The sequence below is a fragment of the Lagenorhynchus albirostris genome, chromosome 8, assembly GCF_949774975.1.
Source record: "Lagenorhynchus albirostris chromosome 8, mLagAlb1.1, whole genome shotgun sequence".
Classification (NCBI taxonomy): Eukaryota; Metazoa; Chordata; class Mammalia; order Artiodactyla; family Delphinidae; genus Lagenorhynchus; species Lagenorhynchus albirostris.
The window spans coordinates 11160623-11181192 of NC_083102.1; the positions used below are offsets into that span (position 1 = coordinate 11160623).

Here is a 20570-nt window from a genome sequence, read left to right on the forward strand (position 1 = left end):
CAGGTAGAGAGGCATAGTTAGGAGAAAAGCCTGTGTTCATTGTAAATACTTCGGATTTAATTCTGAATAACTGCATGGTTGAAAGGAGGAGGGACGTGATTCGAGTTCTGTTTTAAAGGGATTACTGAGTGCTGGGATATAAGGAGGAAGGACGTGATTTGAGTTCTGTTTTAAAGAGATCACTGAGTGCTGGGATATAAGGAGGAAGGACGTGATTCGAGTCCTGTTTTAAAGAGATCACTGAGTGCTGGGATATAAGGAGGAAGGACGTGATTCGAGTTCTGTTTTAAAGGGATCACTGAGTGCTGGGATATAAGAATAGAAGCATGGAAATTTGATGCAGGCAATGGCAGTAACCCAAGTGGGAAGTCAGGGCGGCTCACACTGGGGTGTAAGAGTGGAGATGCTGAGAAGTGATCATACTATGTATATATTTTGAAAATAGAGATAACAGGCTATTCTTGCCAATTTATGAGAGAAAGACTGGGAAATTGCCTAATCACTGCAATGATGGAGTTACCACGAATTGAAGCGGGGAAGGCATGGATAGAGTGGTGCTGGGTGAAGGCAGACAAATCAGAAGTTCAGCATATGAAGACACGTTCATACTGATTACTTATCAGAGTAACGCAAAGTAAGACAATTTTATTATCTTTTTGGCTAGAAAAATTCAAAACATGCAGGCTGTGGATGGATAAGAGCCGTCAGGCACTGACGTACGCGTGCAGACTTATAAAGCCATTCTGGAGAGCATTATCCATTACCTAGCAATTGGCTCCGGTGTATATTCCTTAAATAAATTTTCACAGGTCCTTAAGTGCACATGTATTATGATGTTCATCATCGGGCTATATGTGGTGGTAGGGAGCTGGGTACCATAGCTAAAATATGGTGAACACCATGGATTACTCTGAACAGTTAAAAGTAATAGACTAGCAATATGTATCATTCTTAAAAATATAGTGTTGAGTAAAAAAAACTAAGATACAGTCTGAGTAGTTAATATATATTTTAAATACACAAATGTACTCTCAAACATCATTATATGCATTAAACATATCAGAATAGTTGAGGAATAAAGAATGGGATAAAACAGAATTAATTAATAAAAGAAGCCTTGTATGGGTGATAAGATTTCATCTACTGAACAGTATTATGAACCAATTAACTCTGAGCCTGAGATTTTTTAAAGCCTATTTACTATTATACTAAATTCCAACATGCATTATCTTTATATATTTCGTAAGAGGCAACCTCTAGAATAGTAAAGAAAATTTCAATTAATAAATCAATCAGCAGGAATTTATTAGCATTGTTAAGGCACTGGGAACACAAATAAGATAAAAGGCATAGCCCTTGCTCTCAAGAACCTTACAGTCTAACTGATGAATATAATACTTTGCCCTTTCCAAGGTAGAAACTTGAATTTTCTCCTTTTAAAACTGGGAGATCAAAATATCTCTACTCTTGAGATTTTACTCAGAAATTTGAGCCCAGTTATTCATGATGCTAATTGATAGGATTCAGAATTTCCAGTGAAAGGAATTATTTATTACTAAATTTATTAGTGCTTATTAGTAAATTATTAATACATTGGATAAGTCTCAGATTTCACATACAAAAAATGTACAGGTCTACAATTACTTTTTCCATGAATGTCTATGACTTGTTAAAAAAATAAATTTTCCTTTTATAGAGATTTAGCCGTTTTCTTCCAACCCTTGTTAGACAAGCAGGGTGCCATGAGAGCAGAGAGGAAGGAGTCAAAATGCAGATGAAGAAGCAGGCAGCAGCTGCACCAAGTTAGGTCCTGTACTTGTGGAGTTTGGATTTTATTCTAAGCAGGAAAAGGATGTGACTTGATTTATTTTCTAAGATAGAGGAGACTTCTACAGATCAAATGGCCCAGGTCACTCAAATAAATTGTAGGGAAAAGAAAGAGTTGGAGGGGACCTATAGATTAATGAGATTTCAAAGCATATCAAATTGAAAAAAATGGGCAAAACTGAACTACAGTGACAGTAACTAGGGATGTTTGCTTGAATAATATAGCCATAAAGAAATGCAAGACAGTGATTACTACAGAGGTCACTAGAGCAGTTACTTTTGGGAAAAAGTTGTGATTATGATGGGGCACATGGAGTGACTGCTACAGTAGCTGGCAGAACTGTTTTTTGTTTTGTTTTGTTTTGTTTTTACTTGAGTGGTGGTTACAAGAGGGTTTGTCTTACAATAGTTCACTAAGCTACACATTTATTTAGTGCGGTGTTCTGCCTGTGTTTTAGTTTACAAAATAAAGTCACAAAACAATAATTTTAAAAATTAAAGCTGTTATGTGCAGAATAGAATGTAGAAAGCAGAAGTGGAAACAGAGAGACCAGTTGATCACATATTTTGTTGACAAGCTACTGGAATCTATTGCTGGGTAGGGTGTAAAATAAAGGAATCAAGAATTACTCTGATGTATGATGGATCCTTTTACTAAAACAGTGAAGGTGTATTGGGGCAACAGGAAAGGAATAGCTTGGGATAGAGGAAGCAAGAACAACAGCTCTGTTTTAACTATGTTATCAATGAGATTCATATAATGTAAGTGAAAGGAGTTAAGCAAGCCTTGATACATGTGTTTGGAGATCATGAGAAAGGCCTTGTCTGGCTTGGAGCTAAAAAATACATAGATAAATAGATAGATAGAGACAGAAAAGTTGGATGGATGAATGGATAATGAATGGGGTGGATGGATGGATGGAGAGATAATAAATTGGGTGGACAGATGCCGTGGTTCTGGGTAAGGTGGCTACCTGGAGCAGACACAGAACAGTGATCTACTAGAGCCACAGCACAAGCAAAACATTCACTGTGAGTCACTCTGCATAATGTGTAGTGCTATAATTGTGTCCTACAAGCTATTTTTAAAAAACAGTTGAATACCTACTCTATGCCACCACTCTACTAGGCATTTTACATAGATAATTTATAATCTTCAAAATAATCACACACACTGGATATTATTACTTCTTTTTATAGTTGAGGAAACTAGAGGTCAGTGATGTTAAGTACCTTTTTCAAAGCAACATTGCTGGTGATGGGTGGGGTCATGAAACAAAGTGTGGCTCTTCTCACTCTGAAAATTTTTACTGTTTATGTTTCATTTTCTGAGGGAATAGGCAGGAAGTATATGAAAGTAAAAGGGGGCATATGAAGTCTAGAAGGAGAGATTATCCAGCAGACTGCAGCTTAATAATTAAAGGCTTTTTTTTTTTTTTTTTACCGTAACAGGTCAAAATGTGGATGAATGTGGAAAGTCAGTCTAGAAAAACTTGTTCACCACGATCTACCTTATGAGAAAATCTGAGAAGAAAGGGCATGTCCATCATTTTCTCTTTGTTTAGAATGTCGTTCTATGGGCTGTTGGAGGGAAGGAGAAATTCTATGAATCTTTACCCTTTGTCACTAAGTTTCCCCAACACTCTCCTAGAGGTGCTCATCACTTCCTTGTTCCTCAAGCTGTAGATTAAGGGATTCAGCATTGGGGTCACCACAGCATAGAACAGGGTGACCATCTTCTCCTGTTCTGCTGAGGAGCCAGCCATGGGTCTCAAGTATGTGAAGATGGCTGTTCCAAAGCACATGGAAACCACAATGAGGTGAGAGGCGCACGTCCCAAATGCTTTGTGGCGTCCCTGGGCAGAATGAAGACACAGAATCGCAGCAACTATACGACCATAGGAGAACACAACAAGAAAACAGGGAAGCATGATCACCAGAAATCCTGAGATGGCCACCATGACCTTGTTGAAGGAGATGTCCACACAGGTCAGCCTCAGCACAGCCGACATCTCACAGGCAAAGCGATGAACAACCTTATGGCACAGAGGTAGCTGAAAGATGATTGTCTGCATCAGTGAATTCATGAAACCAGCCAGCAGGCAGCCAGCAGCCAGCCCCAGGCACAGCCCTCCGTGCATGGTGACTGCACAGTGCAGTGGACGGCACGCTGCCACACAGCGGTCATAAGCCATGGCTTCCAGCAGGAAGAACTCTGTGCGGCTCACTGCCAAGGAGATAAACAGCTAGAGCACACAGCTGTAGAATGGGACAGGCTCCTGGGCTGACCAGAAGGAAGTGAATGAGCATCTGGGGGACAGTTAGGTTGATATAACAGATGTCCACAAATGACAGGATACTGAGGAAAACGTACATGGGTGTGTTTAGCCCGCTATCCAGTCTGATAAGGAGGATGATGAGGAAGTTCCCCAGCACAGTCATCAGATACATGGCCAGGAAAAGGACAAAGAGGGAGACCTGAGTCTCCCAGCAGCTGGACAGTCCCAGCAGAATGAACTCACTCATCCATGTCTGGTCTTCCCTGCCCATGAGCTTCTGAAGACCAAACCCAAGTTATAAATCAAAAAAACTAGATACGCAAGGTACCAGAGGACCTTATAAGGTCACTTAGACCAAACAGCCATCTAATATTAAGTGGTGTGGTTTTTCAGATTGTATGCCTCCTTCTGGGAAACAACAGACCCAAGGAGAAGCTTCCTTAAGCAGAAATGTTTTCATTAAAATGCTTATTTGCGTTAAAAAGATTAACTGTAAAACATGATATTTTTTCTTTAAAGCCAACTCCTAACCATGGAGTTTGTTTACTTCCCTGTTAGACACCAGTTTTTCCCTCCTTACTATCTCAGAATCCATACTGAATGGCACCTAATAGGTATGAACAGGTTTTCTTTTTAATTTACTTTTTTTACTTCTGGATTCTTTGACTATGAAAATGAGATACTAAATTTCCACCCTTTTAAAATCACAAATTTGGGGTTGTAAGTTAGAAGGTAGCAAATATAAAATAGTTTTTAGTAGCTAAAAATTATGGAAAATTACATCTTAGGGTCAGTGAGATAAAAAATGAAGACCTGGGTGACCAGGCTCATTTTTGAAAAATCTTCACCTGTTTGTCTTTTACCTGGCTGAGAGAATAAGAGGAAAGAATCTGCAATATTGCATTTCTCCTCCCTTGAAAGAGCAGCAGATCATGGGGTCGACAGCAGAGTATGGCTGTCAAGAAACAAATCAAAGATGCGTTAACTGTCTTCCTTAGTACATGCTAAGAGCTCGAAGAGTTGCCACACGTGCTGGCCTATTAACTAAAAGGTAAGGGGAAACTGGTTGCACATTCCCTCTGATTCCATTTGTATGTATTCTAGATAGTGATTATTGTGATTTGGAGACCATATAATGTGATGGAAAAAATTAATTAGAATTAACTCAGTGAAATGACTGTTGATGATCTCTTTCCTTTAACCGTCCTTACTTTTATCTTTATCTGAAATATTTGACTATCCCCTGCCCCTTAGAAAACTCTGTCTTTTCTCATCCTTGTGCTATGCTCCCTCTACTGTGACTCACATGACCAGAAGGTAATATTCTAGTCTGCTCAATACCATCCCCAAACTTTCTAATCCTGCTGATATATTAGTATTTCCGAAAGCTCAAGGGCTCTAGTATTCTTTCTGGAACTCTTAGTCATCTTATTTGTACCTTGTCAAATCTCAAGTGATTTCCAAAAACCTCACGGACTGAACAAAGCCTACTCTAGATTTCCCACATACCCTGTCCCTCTAATTACTCTGTCCTTTAGGTAGAGAAAGTGAAACGCATGCACTGCTGTGACAAGGAGATATTATCTGTTTGCTGTCTGTGATCAGATAGTGCCACTGAATATACGATGAGAATCATATTTTGTGTTGAGGGCATTCATGACAGTAAGGGCAGCTAACTGCAGATAAATAGGGTGCCAAAGGTGATTGGATTAGCCAGCAGAGAAGGGTCTACTGGCATTTGCATTTGATAATCTTTTATCTAGAAATGAATTAAGCTTGATAAACCATTCCTACTCTGAGAGATAATTTATGTAAATTACAAGGGGAGGCAATAAAAGTACAAAATGTTCCTTAATTCTTTAGAATTTACTCTAGAGCTTCAGATCAGCAAGCCACTTTGTAATATTTCTATCAAAGAAAGAGGAAACCTACCTTTTTATCCCCAATGAAAAGGGAAAAGTTGGAATATAAAATTATCACTGGTGAAGGCCTCAGGTACAAAAGAGAGATAAGTGACTACAAAGGGGAAAATCAGTGCCTGAGACCTGTCAGCGGAACCTGACAATGTACAGATGATATTTTAATAGATAATATTCCTAGGGAGGTGCATGAGGCAGTCTCTGATTCTGCTATAATACATGAAACAATTCATGTAACATGAGTTCACCAGGAGAGGGCTAAAAGGAAAAAAATACAGTGCAGGAGGTAGCTGATGATTATTTAAGGTCTTCTCAGGTACCAGATAAGGAGACTTGACTGAAAAATCTGATATTATCCTGTGGTTTTGAGTTTTCACTTCTTAAAAACTAGTAATAGTTAAGGGCTTGACAAAGAAAATGCAGTAATCCCTGGTCTTGGATCAGTAATTCCGCTTAAAGGCTCAGCAAGGTATTGTTTACAAATAGAAACACTCATGGTTCACATGACACGTTTCTGTACCATCTTCATGTTTTCTAAAGTGCCTCTCCCCAGGAGTGAATGAACGACCTGCTTGGCCAATGAACTTGCATTTCCCAGTTCGACTGTCACTACTACAGCTGCTCCTCAGTATCCCTGGGATTGGTTTCAGGACTCCAGTGGACACCAAAATCCACAGATGCTCAAGTCCCTTATAGAAAATGGCCTAGTATTTGCATGTAACCTACACACATCCTCCTGTACACTTTAAATCATCTCTAGATTACTCATAATATCTAATTACAAAGTAAATGATAAGTAAATAGTTGCTAGCATTAAGCAAATTCAAGTTTTGCTTTTGTGAACTTTCTGGAAATTTTTTTAATATTTTCAATCCATGGTCGGTGAACCCACAGATGTAGAACCTGTGGATCTGGAGGTCCGACTGTAGCTTCTTCATCTGTCTAAAGGGAGCACAAATTCAAGTCTGTCCCAATTCGTTGGAGTGAGGGAAGTAGGGAGGATAATAGAAAAAGGATATGACATCAATAGGAAAAAGAATAATTTTTTAACCAAAAGTAAAATGTTTAAAACACTTTTGAAAATATGGTATGTAAATAAAAGTTAAAAACAGATTTTCAAAAATAAGGTGGAGGTGTTGTAAGTGACAATAATAGGAAGATAAACAGCATTCCTAAACCACCTCTCCTTCCAAGAACTGTGATTCAAGCTTCCTAAAGTTCTACATCAGAAGTGTTCTCAAAAGAAGCCACCTGGAAAGCTTGAGATTTCCCAACAATGTTAACTGGCTAAGTTGCTATCCCCACCCCATTCCCACTTCCTAATGCATACCTACAACTACACTGCTTGGAGCAACAGAAAGTTTAGAGCCAGTCATCTAGACGAAGTTACCTTCTGACCATCACTGTTTAAGAATGAGCTGGTTAACACAAACCTGTTCTCAGATCCAAATTTCCAGCAGTGGACAAGTGCTGGGGGGAGTGCAATGTGACACAGGGAACACGACCTGTAGTAAATAAGTTCAATGTTTCCCATGAATGCAGTAAAAGCCCCAGGCTAGGTGCTTCATTTCTCAGAGGTATTCGAGAGAAATTTCTCCCCAGTTTGGCTACCCAAATGTATTTTCTTAAAACCAATTGCAAAAATGGGACCTTAATTTCTGTAGTAACCAAACTCAACCCAAGTTTCACATGAGCCCAGAAAGAAGCTGTGTATTAAGGAAATCCTTGCTTCTTGACTCATAATCCTAAGAACCCAATGGAGAGCCTCTGAGCATGACTGCCTTACCTCCAGGAAAAGAAGTCAGCATTGCCCAGGAAGAGCAGGACTGGGCAAGAAGTGGGATTTTATTTTCCCTCAGAGATAAAATCTCTACAGGCCAATTATGCTGTGCTTGTTGGGTTTCCATTGTTTCTTCACCTTCTCTGTATGGTGACTCTCTCACCTTAAACTCTCATCTGCTTTTAAAAGAATTTACAAGTGAGAATTCAGTTTTCCCTGAGCCAGAAACAGGAGAGAAGAGAATCTGAATCCCCAGTTCCCCGGAGACATTCTCCTGTCTTTGTTGAAGTTTCACTCTGAGGTAGTTAAAACTTGCCCATGACTTTCTGTCCATGTACTCATGATTGAGACTATCTGAGCCAAAGTGCCCAATTATTTATGGACCGTCAAGGGGATCTTTGGGCAATATCTCCTGTAACGAGCTTCTGAAATTGTACATAAGCTATGATCATATATTATCTACACAACTTATGCAACTTTTTCATGGGACATATCTCCATTTTGTCTCACTATTGGGAGGTTCCTTTTAACTGGGCATTGTCATTATGTATTTTTGTATCTAGATTTTTGCCCTCATTTTCTAAAAATACTACAAAAATTTACTACCCACTTAAAGGCATCTCAACTCTGATATCCATCCCATTGATGGATATTTAGGTGGTTTCTAATTTGTGGCTATTAAAAACAACACTGCTATGAACATTCACATAAACACACTCACACACACACACACTCATCTTTTGTCCCAGACATGTACTGTACTCATTTCTGTTGCCTAGTAGTGGAACTGCTATATCACAGATTATGTGTGTGTCCCACTTTAGCTAATATCACCAGTTCTGTCAAAACAGATGTTTCAATTATATTCCCACCAACTCTGTATGAGTATTCCTTTGCTCTAACATTCTTTGTCCTTGGATTAAGTCTTTTTCATTTTAGCCATTCTGATGTGTACATAGCAGTATCTCACTGTGATTATACTTTACATTTCTATGATAACTAATGAGGCTCTACATATTTTTAAGTATTTACTGACTATTTGGATATTCCACTTTCTGAGGTGTGTGTTCAATTTCTTGCCTATTTTCCTATTGGGTTATTTCTCTTTCTCTTATTGATTTTAGTTCTTTATATATTTTGAATATGAGTCACTTGTCATTTATATGTATCACAAATATTTTCTCCCACCTATTCATTCTCTAATGGTGTCTCTGATGAAGAGATGTTCTTAATTTTAATGTAGTTCTATTCATAGTTGTTCTTCATATAGTTACTGCATTTTGAGTCTTGAGTGAGAAATCTTTGTCTCTCCCAAATCATGAAGTTATTCTTCAATGCCATCTTCTGGGAGTTTTAATGTTTTACTTTTCACATCTAGATCAACAATATATCTGGAATTTATTCCTGTGCATGATAAGACATAGGAACCTAGATTCATTTTTTTCTATGTGAATATCCACTTTTATTGAGAGACAATTCTTTCCTCACTATTCTCCTGTGTTACCACAAACCAAATTTTAATTTCTATGTGTAGGTTTTTCTCTAGACTATTTTTTAATGATCCATTGGTCTACTTAGATCTATTATTATACCAGTACTGCATTGTCTTAATTACTGTAGCTTTATAATAAACCTTGTTTATAGTAGTATAAATCCTCCAACTTGATTCTACATTTTCAAATTGTTTCGGCTCTTCATGGCTATTTGAATATTCAATCTGACTCTAGAATTAGAATTAGATTTCCAGGAAAAAAAAAAAAACTTTGTGAAATTTTAATTGGGATTTTACCTAAAAATCAATTTGGGGAGAAGTGACATTTCTATACTATTCAGTATTCCAATCCATAAAAAAAAATATTCTCCCATTTATTTAATATCTTTCCTTTTTTCTATGTATATTTTTTCTGTGTGTTGTATATGTCTTATTAGATTTGTTCCCAGGTATGATGGTTTGAAGTGCTGTTTTAAATAGTAACTTTTAAATTATATAAAAATGTAACTGGCTTTTATATATTAAATATGTATGTATGAAATTACTTTTGTGGATGAGTGGTGTTATTTCTTCCTTATATATTTGGTAGAATTCACTGGTGAAGCCACCTGGCCTGAAATGCTCTTTGTTGAAAAATTCTTAAATATGGATTCAAATTTCTTAGTATATAGGACTATTCTATTTCTTCATGTGTCCATTTTGGTCAGGTTTATCTTTCCTGGGAATTTATCTTTTTCATCTAACTTTTCAAATTTATTAGTCCAAATTTGTTAGTATCTTCTTATATATTTTAATGTATATAGAATCTGTGGTAATGTCTCTTTTCTTTCCTAATATTGCCTATTTCTTCCATTTCTCTTTGTCTTCTTTTATTAGTCTTGGAAATGGATAATAGTTTACTGTACACTATTTTTAATATCACTTGATGCAAGGAGAACAAAGATGGGGTAGTCCCACCCCTTAGAAAATACCATTTAATAGGTACAGGGAGAAGACAAATATTTCCTCTTTCAAGCACTTAAATCTGGAAACTATAAAAGAAATCAAACATCATGAAAAATTTCCTAAGATACAGGTGAAGAGAACAGACGTATCCACCACCCAAAAACATAAAACTCAGTGTCTGTAATCCAGTAAAAAATTTTTCCAAGCATACAAAGAGGCAGAAGAGTTTCCAGGCCACAGCCCAAGGAGAGGGAATGCAAACAAGCCATAATGAGGAGAAAAATCAACGAATAAAAATTATGCAGTAACAACAGAGGTGATAAAATTAGAATACAAGCACATTAAGATAGCATTATAAATACACTTCACATTTCAAGAAGACAGAGAAAACACTAAGCATGATGAGGAAAGAAACCAAAGATATAAAAATACCCAATTCAAACTATAAGGTGATGAAAAATATGATACCTAAAATGAAAAATACACTGGATAAAATCAATAGCCGATTAGACACTGCAGAGGAAGAGATCTGAGAACTTGCAGACATAGCAATAGAAACTATCCAAAATGAAGTAGAGAAAAAAAGAGTGAAAAAAATTGAACGGTGCTTCAATAAGCTGTGAGAAACATCAAACATGAAATCAGAGTCCCAGAAGTAAAAAGGAGTACTGGGTTATAGGGGAAGACATAACCAATACTTTAAAAATATTAAACTCAAATTTCCAAATATAATGAAGAGAAAGAACCTACACATTCAAGTAGTTCAGCAAACCTCAAGCATTTTTTAAAAATGAAGATAAACATTACAAAGTGCTACATTATCAAAGTGCTGAAAAGCAATAATAAGAACAAAATTATGAAAGCAGTTGTAAAAAAATGCATTACATACAGAGAAAAAAAAATATTAACAGAAAAACTGAAAGAAAAAAATGCCAACCTAGAATTATATGCCCAGAGAAAATGTCTTTTAAAAATAAAAGAGAAATAAAGATACTTTCAGTTATTGATAAAAGTATTCATAGTCAACAGACAAAATATTACAAGCAAAGTTAAGGACATATACCTAAGAAAAAATAAAGATGAGAATAGAAATCAATGGAAAAGAGAAAAATAGAAAAAAATTCAAGATGATTCTTTGAAGGCATCAATAAAATTGATGAACTTCTATCCAGACTGATCAAGAAAGAAGAGACGAGACACAAATTATCAATATAAAAAATGAAAGGGGTGACATCACTACTGATCCTACAGACATCAAAAGAATAAAAACAAAACCTTATGAATATAGTCTATGTTAACACATTTGACTACTCAGACGAAATGGAAAAATTTTTAATTTCTTTCACAAGTTTTGTGCTGCCAAACTCGTAAAAGAAGAAACAGATAACATGAATGGTCCTATATCTAAACAACAGACCAAATGGCTTTACTGGTGAATTAAACCAAACATTTTAGGAAGAAGTATTACAAAATCTACCAAACTCTTCTAGAAACCTTCAGCAGAAGTAACTTTGCTCCTTTAATTCTTTAAATATTACCCTGATATCTAAACCAAACAAAAACACTGCAAATAAAAAAAACTACAGACCAAAATCACTCATCATCATAGACACAAAAATACTTTTAAAATATTAGTAAATTGAATCCAGCTTATAATAAATATGTTATTTCCAAGTTGAGTTTATCCCAGGAATGCAAAGTTAGTAAAACTTTCAATTGGTCAATATTCTTCAAAAGTGTCAAGGCATGAAAGACAAGGAAAGACAAGCTGTTACAGAATGAAGGAGATTAAAGAGAAATAATAAGCAAATGTAATGTGGGATTCTGGATAGTATTCTAAATTAAAATAAATAAATAAATAGTGAGAAAACTGATAAAATTAGACCAAGCACTATAATTTACCTAAAAATGAAATAATATTAATTACACCAATGTTACATTCCTGGTTTTGTTATTTGTACTACGGTCATGTAAGATGTTAACTTTACGGTAAACTTTCTGTACTATATTTTCAAACTTTCCTTAAGTCTAAAACTAGTTCAAAATAAAATCGTTTTTAAAAAAACTAAAAAATGTGATTTACCAAATCAAGAGTCTACAGAGATTACCTATATATGATAATATATATCTATTGAGATATATATATGATATGTATGATATCTATTGATATATATATGATATATATGATATCTATATGAGATATGATACATCTCAATAGACATGAGAAAAATTTTGACAAAATTCAATATCCTTTAATTATAAAAACTAAGGAATCTAGAGATAGAAGAGAAAGTCCTCGGTCTGAAAAAGGACATTAACAAAGTTCTAATAGTCAACATCCTTCTTAATGGTGAATGACTGAATGATTCCCCTCTAAGATCCAGAAAAATGAAGTAGATTTACTCTCAACACCCCTATTCAACACTGTATTAGAGGTTCTAGTCACTGCAATAAAGAAAGAAAAAGAAATAAAAGGAGAATCTACCAATAACAAAAAAAATGAAATCTAATAAGGGGTTTTAACAATGACAAAGAATGCACATCAGTATGAAATAATACATTTTATTTCTATATTCTAGCAATGAATAAAGTAGAAACTGAAATTATAATAGAGTATCATGTAAAGTACATTAAAAATCACGGAATACTAGAAAAAGAGCCAATGAAGCATGTGTAAGATTTTTATCATGGAAACTACAAATTGATCAGAGACATTAAAGAAGACCTAAATAAATGGAAAGAAATACCATGTTCACGAACTGTAGGATTCAATATTGCTGAGCTGACAGTTCTCCCCTACTATTTGACTTATAAATTTGATGCAATCCTAATCAAATTTCCATCAGGCTGTTTTGAAACATTTGACAAGCTGATTCTAAAATGTATGTGGAAAACAAGGAACCTAGAATACAGACTAAGTGATTTTGAAAATGTAGAACAAATTTGGAGTGACACTCTCTGATTTAAAGACTTACTATTAAGCTACAGTACTCAATACACTCTAACACTGCTTTATCAGTAGAGGCATGGATCAATGGAACAGACAAAAGAAGTTTCCCTTTCTAGCTAAGAGACAGAAACAGGGCTTGAACGTACCCTCCCATCAGAAAGAACTATAGATCAGGACAAAATATATTAAACTACAATTTTCATGGCACTGGACATCAGGCAATGAAGGACAATGATCCATGAGATATGGTGAAAAAATACCACGTTAACGCTAATCAAAAGAAAGCTAGAGTTTCTATATTAATATCACTCAAAGTAGATTTCAGAGCAAAGAACACTACCAGGGATAAAGAAAAGCATTTCATAATAGTAAAAGATTCATCAAGAATACAGAAGAATTGTAAATACTGAGGCACTTAATAACAGAGCCTCAAAACACATGAAGCAGAAACTGATAGAAATGCAAGGAGAAATAGGCAAATTCACAATTATAGTTAGAGATTTCAATACTTCTCAATAATTGATGGATCAAGTAGAAAGAAGTGAATAATAAGGAAATGGTAAGGAAATAGAAAACTTCAACAGCACTATCAACAGTGGACTAATTAACATTTATAGAATACTCCAGTCAACAATTACAGAAAACACGTTTTTTTCAAGTATGTATGCGACATTTCCAAAGATTGAACATATGACTGGTGATAAAATAAGTTTCCATTAAGCAAAACAATTCAAGTAAAAAATATGTTAATGCCTCATAACCCTAACAGAGGGCTTGACTGAGGAAGGGCCACACCACCCAGGGTAAGCCAACCTGGACCCATCTCTGAGCTTTTTCCGCTGGAGCTAGCAGACAAGTCAGGATTTTGTCTCTCACATCATGTTGTATATCTGGGGCCTCCAAGGGTCACTTTTTCCACCTCACAGAGGAAATCGATGAATGATAGAAAAGAAGAAGCTCCACAGAGAGAAGCAAAGCCAAGAGGCAGGAAATAAGAAAAAATTTAAAAAGACAAACTTCAAAAAAATGTTTAGACTCTAGATTCAGTTATTCGTGATACCATTCATGATACTGATTACAATATTCCACAGTTAAGGTATTTAATTTATTTAATTTTTAGCTTTGCTTCTCCAGTTTGTTTTGGGTCTTATCACTTGAAACTCCAACGGTCCTAACTATAATGGTAACACTACGGCTCTGTGGGTTTTTCACATCTTCACCTGAACGCTGATCCACACACAGCAGACTTAAAGCGCCAGAACTCCCTGTGGTATCCCTTAGGGGTGTCCTTGTCGAGATTTAGGACGCCTTTGGATTCAGACAAGCCAGGGCTGAACTGAATCTCGGCTGTATGTGTTGATTACTCGCTGTCTGAGCTTGCGTGAGTTACATATACTTGAAACTCATGTTTTATCCCCAATGTGGATAATAATATCTGTATTTTAAGGAAAGGCATTAATATAAGCTTACAGAATTTAGGAGACCTTTAAAGTTTAAAATTAGTGAGTGTAGCACAGAGCTAGCTAATATTACTCTGCTCTTTCAGATTTTTATAAATCTGACTTAAATCCTATATTTATGTAACTGATAGGAATTCTAATACCCCCTCTAAAAGTCTCTAGACTTCTTGGCTCCCAAAAAGTGAATAAGCATCTGTGAAACAGAACTACTTTATAACAGATCCCCGCAAAGCACAGTCATTAAATAAAAATATATAGAACAGGTGATCAAGTGTCCGGACTGCTCATAGGGGCTTGATGAGGAAGTATCACAGCACTGCCACCAGGTACTTGGCCAGAAGTTGAACAGGGTCTCCAGTGACTCAGGTCCCACAGCAGGGTGAATTCACTCAACTTTCAGTTGTCCATACCTTTGTGGCTGTAAAGGCCAGAAGTAGGGGTAGAAACCAACTGGGCAGAAGGATTTGCTTAGATAGAGTAGGTCAAGGTAGTCAAGGCCCAGGGTTATAGACTAAGATAGTAAAAAACAGATGAAGCAGACATCAAGCCTATAACGAATTACCTCTAGGACTGTATGTCTTCTGACCTCTGTGCTTATGATTCACTTGTGAATATTGGTGCCCAAACAAGGAATAGTTCTCTACAGATGGAGCAGTTCGTCTCAGCCCTTTATTCATCATCATCCCTCAAAGAAAACTTTTTAGACATCTTTTTCTTAATCACCCACCCCATGAAAATTTAATACCTTAGATATTCTGTATATCTGTTTATATGGTCCCTTTGAAGGACCATAAGCCACTGCAATATCGAAAATATATATATATTTTTTTATTATTATTTATTTTTTTTTTTTTTTGCGGTACTTGGGCCTCTCACTGTTGTGGCCTCTCCCGTTGCGGAGCACAGGCTCCGGACGCGCAGGCCCAGCGGCCATGGCTCACGGGCCCAGCCGCTCCGCGGCACGTGGGATCTTCCCGGACCGGGGCACGAACCCGTGTCCCCTGCATCGGCAGGCGGACTCTCAACCACTGCACCACCAGGGAAGCCCAATACCGAAGATATTTTTGCCCCCCGCCCATGAAGACCAATTTTCACCGCTTGGGGGATGATACCTCCTACAATGAGAATGCATGAGACAGAATTTGTTCTTTGTTGCCAAAAATTAGAGGTCTGTTTTCTAGACACTATTCTGGCGTCTACTCTTCTGTCAGACCCCTTAGGTTGTTTGGGATGGACTAGTGAGTTGGTCAGGGAGGACAGGAGGTGGGGGAAAATGGGTAGAACACTTTATGAGAAAAAAAACAAAGATAATAGCAAACAGTTATCAAGTGCTTTTTGTGTGTCAGCCATTTTACTAACTGCTTTACATATATTTCACTCAATACTCTCCAATTTCTCATGAGGAGCTTATTATTCTTTGTAAGTTATGAAAAAGAGAGCTGATTCTTAGAGAGGTTTTATAACTTGCCCAGGATCGCACTTCTTGTTTTGTTATCCTGCTACACTTTGATGAGGAAGATGTAGAAGGCTCAAAGCAGTCAGGAAATAGTATGCATACAGTGGTGAGATATTTTCCATGAGATGGAAAACAATCTCATGAAACTGAGGGTCAGATTTCACCGAGAGTAGCCTAGCCCAAATTTGGAACTAGGAGGACAACCAAACCACATCAGTCTGACTTCGTTGTGTATATTTTATAGGACCTATACTTTATACAAAGGCTTAGATCTCAAAATCCTGAATTTTAGTGGGATGAATAGGGGAGAACCTGATGGTCCCAGACATCATGATAAGGGACAGTACAGAGTGAAGCTTCACCTTGTATGTAAGGGAATGTGTCCCCCAAAGACCTGTCAGTGTGGTTAAATGCTGCTACGGCTAAGAAGTAATACAAATCATCCAATTAATATTCAACCGATATCTAAGAATTATGCTCAGTGTGCGATTCACGTCCTCCATTCACCCATTAGTATGGAGTCCTTAGATCTTGGGTAAATGGACCTAAATGACTATGAGAAATGAGATGCTTTCTGAAAGGCAAACTGAAGTGAGGGCCACTTCATTTTCTCTTAGAAGCCTTCACCATTATAACAGTCTACATGCAGAAAAGAATCCCTTCTTCCTTTGAATATCAGGACTCTTTATGAACCCTTTCTTCCTCTGAGTAGCAGGGCTCTTTATGCACATACCTCATGTTACCATTTTGCACTTTTGTTCTATTTCCCCGATAATGGTGTAGCAAACTATTGCCCAAAGGCCAAATTTGGCCTGCCATTTGTTTTTGCATGGCCCACAAGAAAAGAATATTTTTATATTTTTAAATCGTTGAAAAAATAAAAAGAATATTTTATGATGTAAAAATTATATAAAATTCAAATTAAAAATTTCAGTGTCCATATATTTAGATTTATTGCTACCAGCCACATTCATTCTTTTTTTATGTATTATCTATGGCTATTTTAGTGCTACCACGGCAGAGCTGAATAGCTGTGATGTAGAATGTATGGCCCACAGAGTCTAACATATTTTCTATCTGTCCTAATACAGAAACAGTTTTCCAACCCCTGCCCTAGAGGACTGTAAATTTCTTGAGTTAGCGGCTATACCTGAACACAACTTTGATACCCCACAATGCCAAAAGCACTGTCTCCAACAAAGTCAATGCCTACAAAATGATCAACTGTAACTTTGTTTTAGAGAAGGCTGAGAATAAAGATAAAGTTGGTCAAATCAGAGGAAAAATATGACCTTTGTGACCTTGTCATTGAAGACACTGAGATGAAATTCAGAGATACCTTAGGCTCAGTGATGTCCACAGGTAAAAGGGGCACATTTGTCTACACCCATGTGGACTATTAACCTTCACCATTCTCGGACTTCCCTGGTGGTGGAGTGGTTAAGAATCCACCTGCTAATGCAGGGGACACGGGTTCGAGCCCTGGTCAGGGAAGATCTCATATGCTGTGGAGCAACTAAGCCCGTGCACCACGACTACTGAGCCTGCGCTCTAGAGCCCACAAGCCACAACTAATGAGCCCACGTGCCACAACTACTGAGCCCACGTGCCACAACTACTGAAGCCCCCATGCCCTAGAGCCCATGCGCCACAACTACTGAGCCCATGTGCTGCAACTAGTGAAGCCCGTGTGCCTAGAGCCCGTGCTCCACAAAAAGAGAAGCCACTGCAATGAGAAGGCCGCGCACCACAACAAAGAGTAGCCCCCGCTCACCACAACTAGAGAAAACCCAGGTGCAGCAAAGAAGACCCAACACAGCCAAAAAAAAAAAAAAAAAAACCTGCACCATTCTCAAGTCTCACTCCTGTATCTCTTCCTCCTTCCCCTGTACTCTGAGCCATGGGTACTCCATCTTATTTCACAGAGAAAATAGGTGCCGGTGGAAACCCTTCAACTTCTGATCACCAACGCCCAAACGCAAATCAACCAAAAGCCAACCAACTGACTTAATAATGAGACCAAAAAAAAAGAAGAGTCCCTCTTTTATACCCCTTGAAGAGAGTGAGAGGACCCACTATTACCATATTTTTTGTCTCCTTCCCTTACCTATCCCTTGTGTAATCATTTCTTTCCCCTCTTTTACCTTATTTAGGTTTATCCTCAGAGACAAGGTACACTCACAGACAATGCCAGCTCACAAGATTTACAGAGATTAAGTAGAGTTTTGGTGTGTGTGTGCATGTGTGTGAGATGGGGAGGGGAATACAAGAAGGCCTTTAATGTGGAGACTTGAGAATAACATCTGCAGAGCAGACTGACCTATCCTGATAACACAAAACCAAAGCTGTATTATCGTTCACTGGCTTCTCCAAGAAAACTGCTTTGCTTAGATTAACTATGTCTTAACATTGTATTCATTTATTTCCTTGTTTATTTGCTTATTTTTTCCCAAGATCTCAGAGAAAAGAAAGTTTGCTGAATTTTCAGAAATTACAATTTTACCTTTTGAATGGTACCCAATATACATGCAATAGTTTTCTTATTATTCATATGCTAATTAGCAGTAACTTAATCTCATATTTTTCTTAAATAATGTCATTGTGTACAAACAACCCTCGATTATATCCTTATCATGGTAAAATATGACTTTGGTCGATGTTTCTCCTCTCATTTATCTCCATTACGCAGACAGAGTCTGTATACCCACATGCGGTAGGTCATGTACAAAAGCATTTTAATCAGCGTTGACAGCAGCGCCCCCCCTTAGGATACTGACTCACACAATTAATGAATCTGACTATATATGCCACACAATATTTTAAGTGAGTGTTCAAATATGAAAATGCATTTTGTTCCCAATGGAAATACAATAACCTCTTTAAAATGTGGTTGAATAAAATCAGTGTTCCAAGGTACGATCCAAGAATGGGTCAATGATTACAACAATTTTTCATGCTGCTATCAAAACCAATAAATGATATTTTCCTCAAATACTCTGAGGCCATATGAACGGATACTGAGTGGTTAACAGTGGGAAGTTCTATTACAGCAGGGCTTAATTTCTCTGAACATGCTGCTGTGACATAAAAACATCCTTACATCCCACACCCCAACCCAATCACTCAGCCTCCTACCCGGTACCACAAGTACACATTTTGTCATCTCCTTCCTGGTTGCCGGGGCAACGCAGTAACAATGCTTCATATCTGAGTTGGGTGGGAAAGCACACAAGCAAAGCTCTTTTCTCTAAGTGATGCTCATGATTCATCGAGTTGCCAGTTTTGACGTTAATCCAGATAACTGCCCTAGTAGTTTCTGAAAGGCCCCCTTCACCTCCTTATTCCTCAGACTGTAAATCATGGGGTTCAGCATGGGTGTCAAAATGGCATAGAAGAGAGAGATCAACTTCTCCTGAAAGACAGAAGGGCTGGAGCGTGGTTGGATGTAAGTGAAAAGGGCCACGCCACAGCACAGGACAACTACTGCGAGGTGAGAGGCACAGGTGTGGAAGGCTTCCTTTCTCCCCTCTGTGGACTGGATCTTTAGGGTGGTGGAGATGATCTGGATGTAGGACAAGAGAACCAAGCAGAAAGGTGTCATCAGCAGAACAATACTAGAAACCATGACTGTGATCTCATTGGAGGAGGTGTCCACACAGGCCAGCCTGACCACAGCTAGGAGTTTGCAGGATATGTGATCAATATACTTGTTGTGCCCATGGGCAACTGAAAGGTGATGGTGGTCTGCATGAGAGAGTTGACAGAGGCACTGACCCAGGATGTGACGGCCAACTAGTACAGAGCCCTCCATGCATGATGACCAAGTATCTCAGGGGGTCACACACAGCCACATAGCGGTCATAGGCCATCACTGCCAGTAGAACTAACTCAATCCCACCCAGGCCCAGGGAGGAAAATAACTGGGCTGTACAGCTCACATATGGGATTCCTTTATGTTCTGCAAGAAAATGCACCAGCATCGGAGGGGCAATGCTTGTGGCATAAGAGACATCAACAAGGGAGAGGTTGGTGAGAAAGAAATACATGGGAGTCTGGAGTCAGCTGTCCAGTCTGATCAGAAGAATAATGAGGAAGTTCCCCAGCACTGTCACCAGGTACATAACCAAGAACAGGACAGAGAGAGCCAGAGAGAGCAACCCGAGTGTCCCAGTCACTGGACAGGCCAAGGAGAATGAATTCTCTCACCAAAGTATGGTTATCTGCTCCCATTTAAAAATGTGAGGATTATTAATCTGCAGAGAGAGACAGAAATAACAGAATCTACTGAATCACAGAACCACAAAAATAACTTTTATCAATACAAACTATATACAATTGGCCACCCTTAGTCAGATGTTTCACATCACTCATGGGCCAACATGACAGGCTTCATCCTGATCTACACTGTATCCATTCTGCATCAGAGAACAGGACAGCACCTTCCTAAGGACTTGATGTTGTC

General features: G+C 37.8%; 2 pseudogenes; both read right to left on the minus strand.

Moving 5' to 3' along the window:
- Positions 1 to 3440: 3440 nt before the first annotated feature.
- LOC132524957 (olfactory receptor-like protein OLF3) lies at positions 3441 to 4377 on the minus strand (annotated as a pseudogene).
- Positions 4378 to 19373: 14996 nt separating this feature from the next.
- Positions 19374 to 20338, minus strand: LOC132524958 (olfactory receptor-like protein OLF3; annotated as a pseudogene).
- Positions 20339 to 20570: the final 232 nt, after the last annotated feature.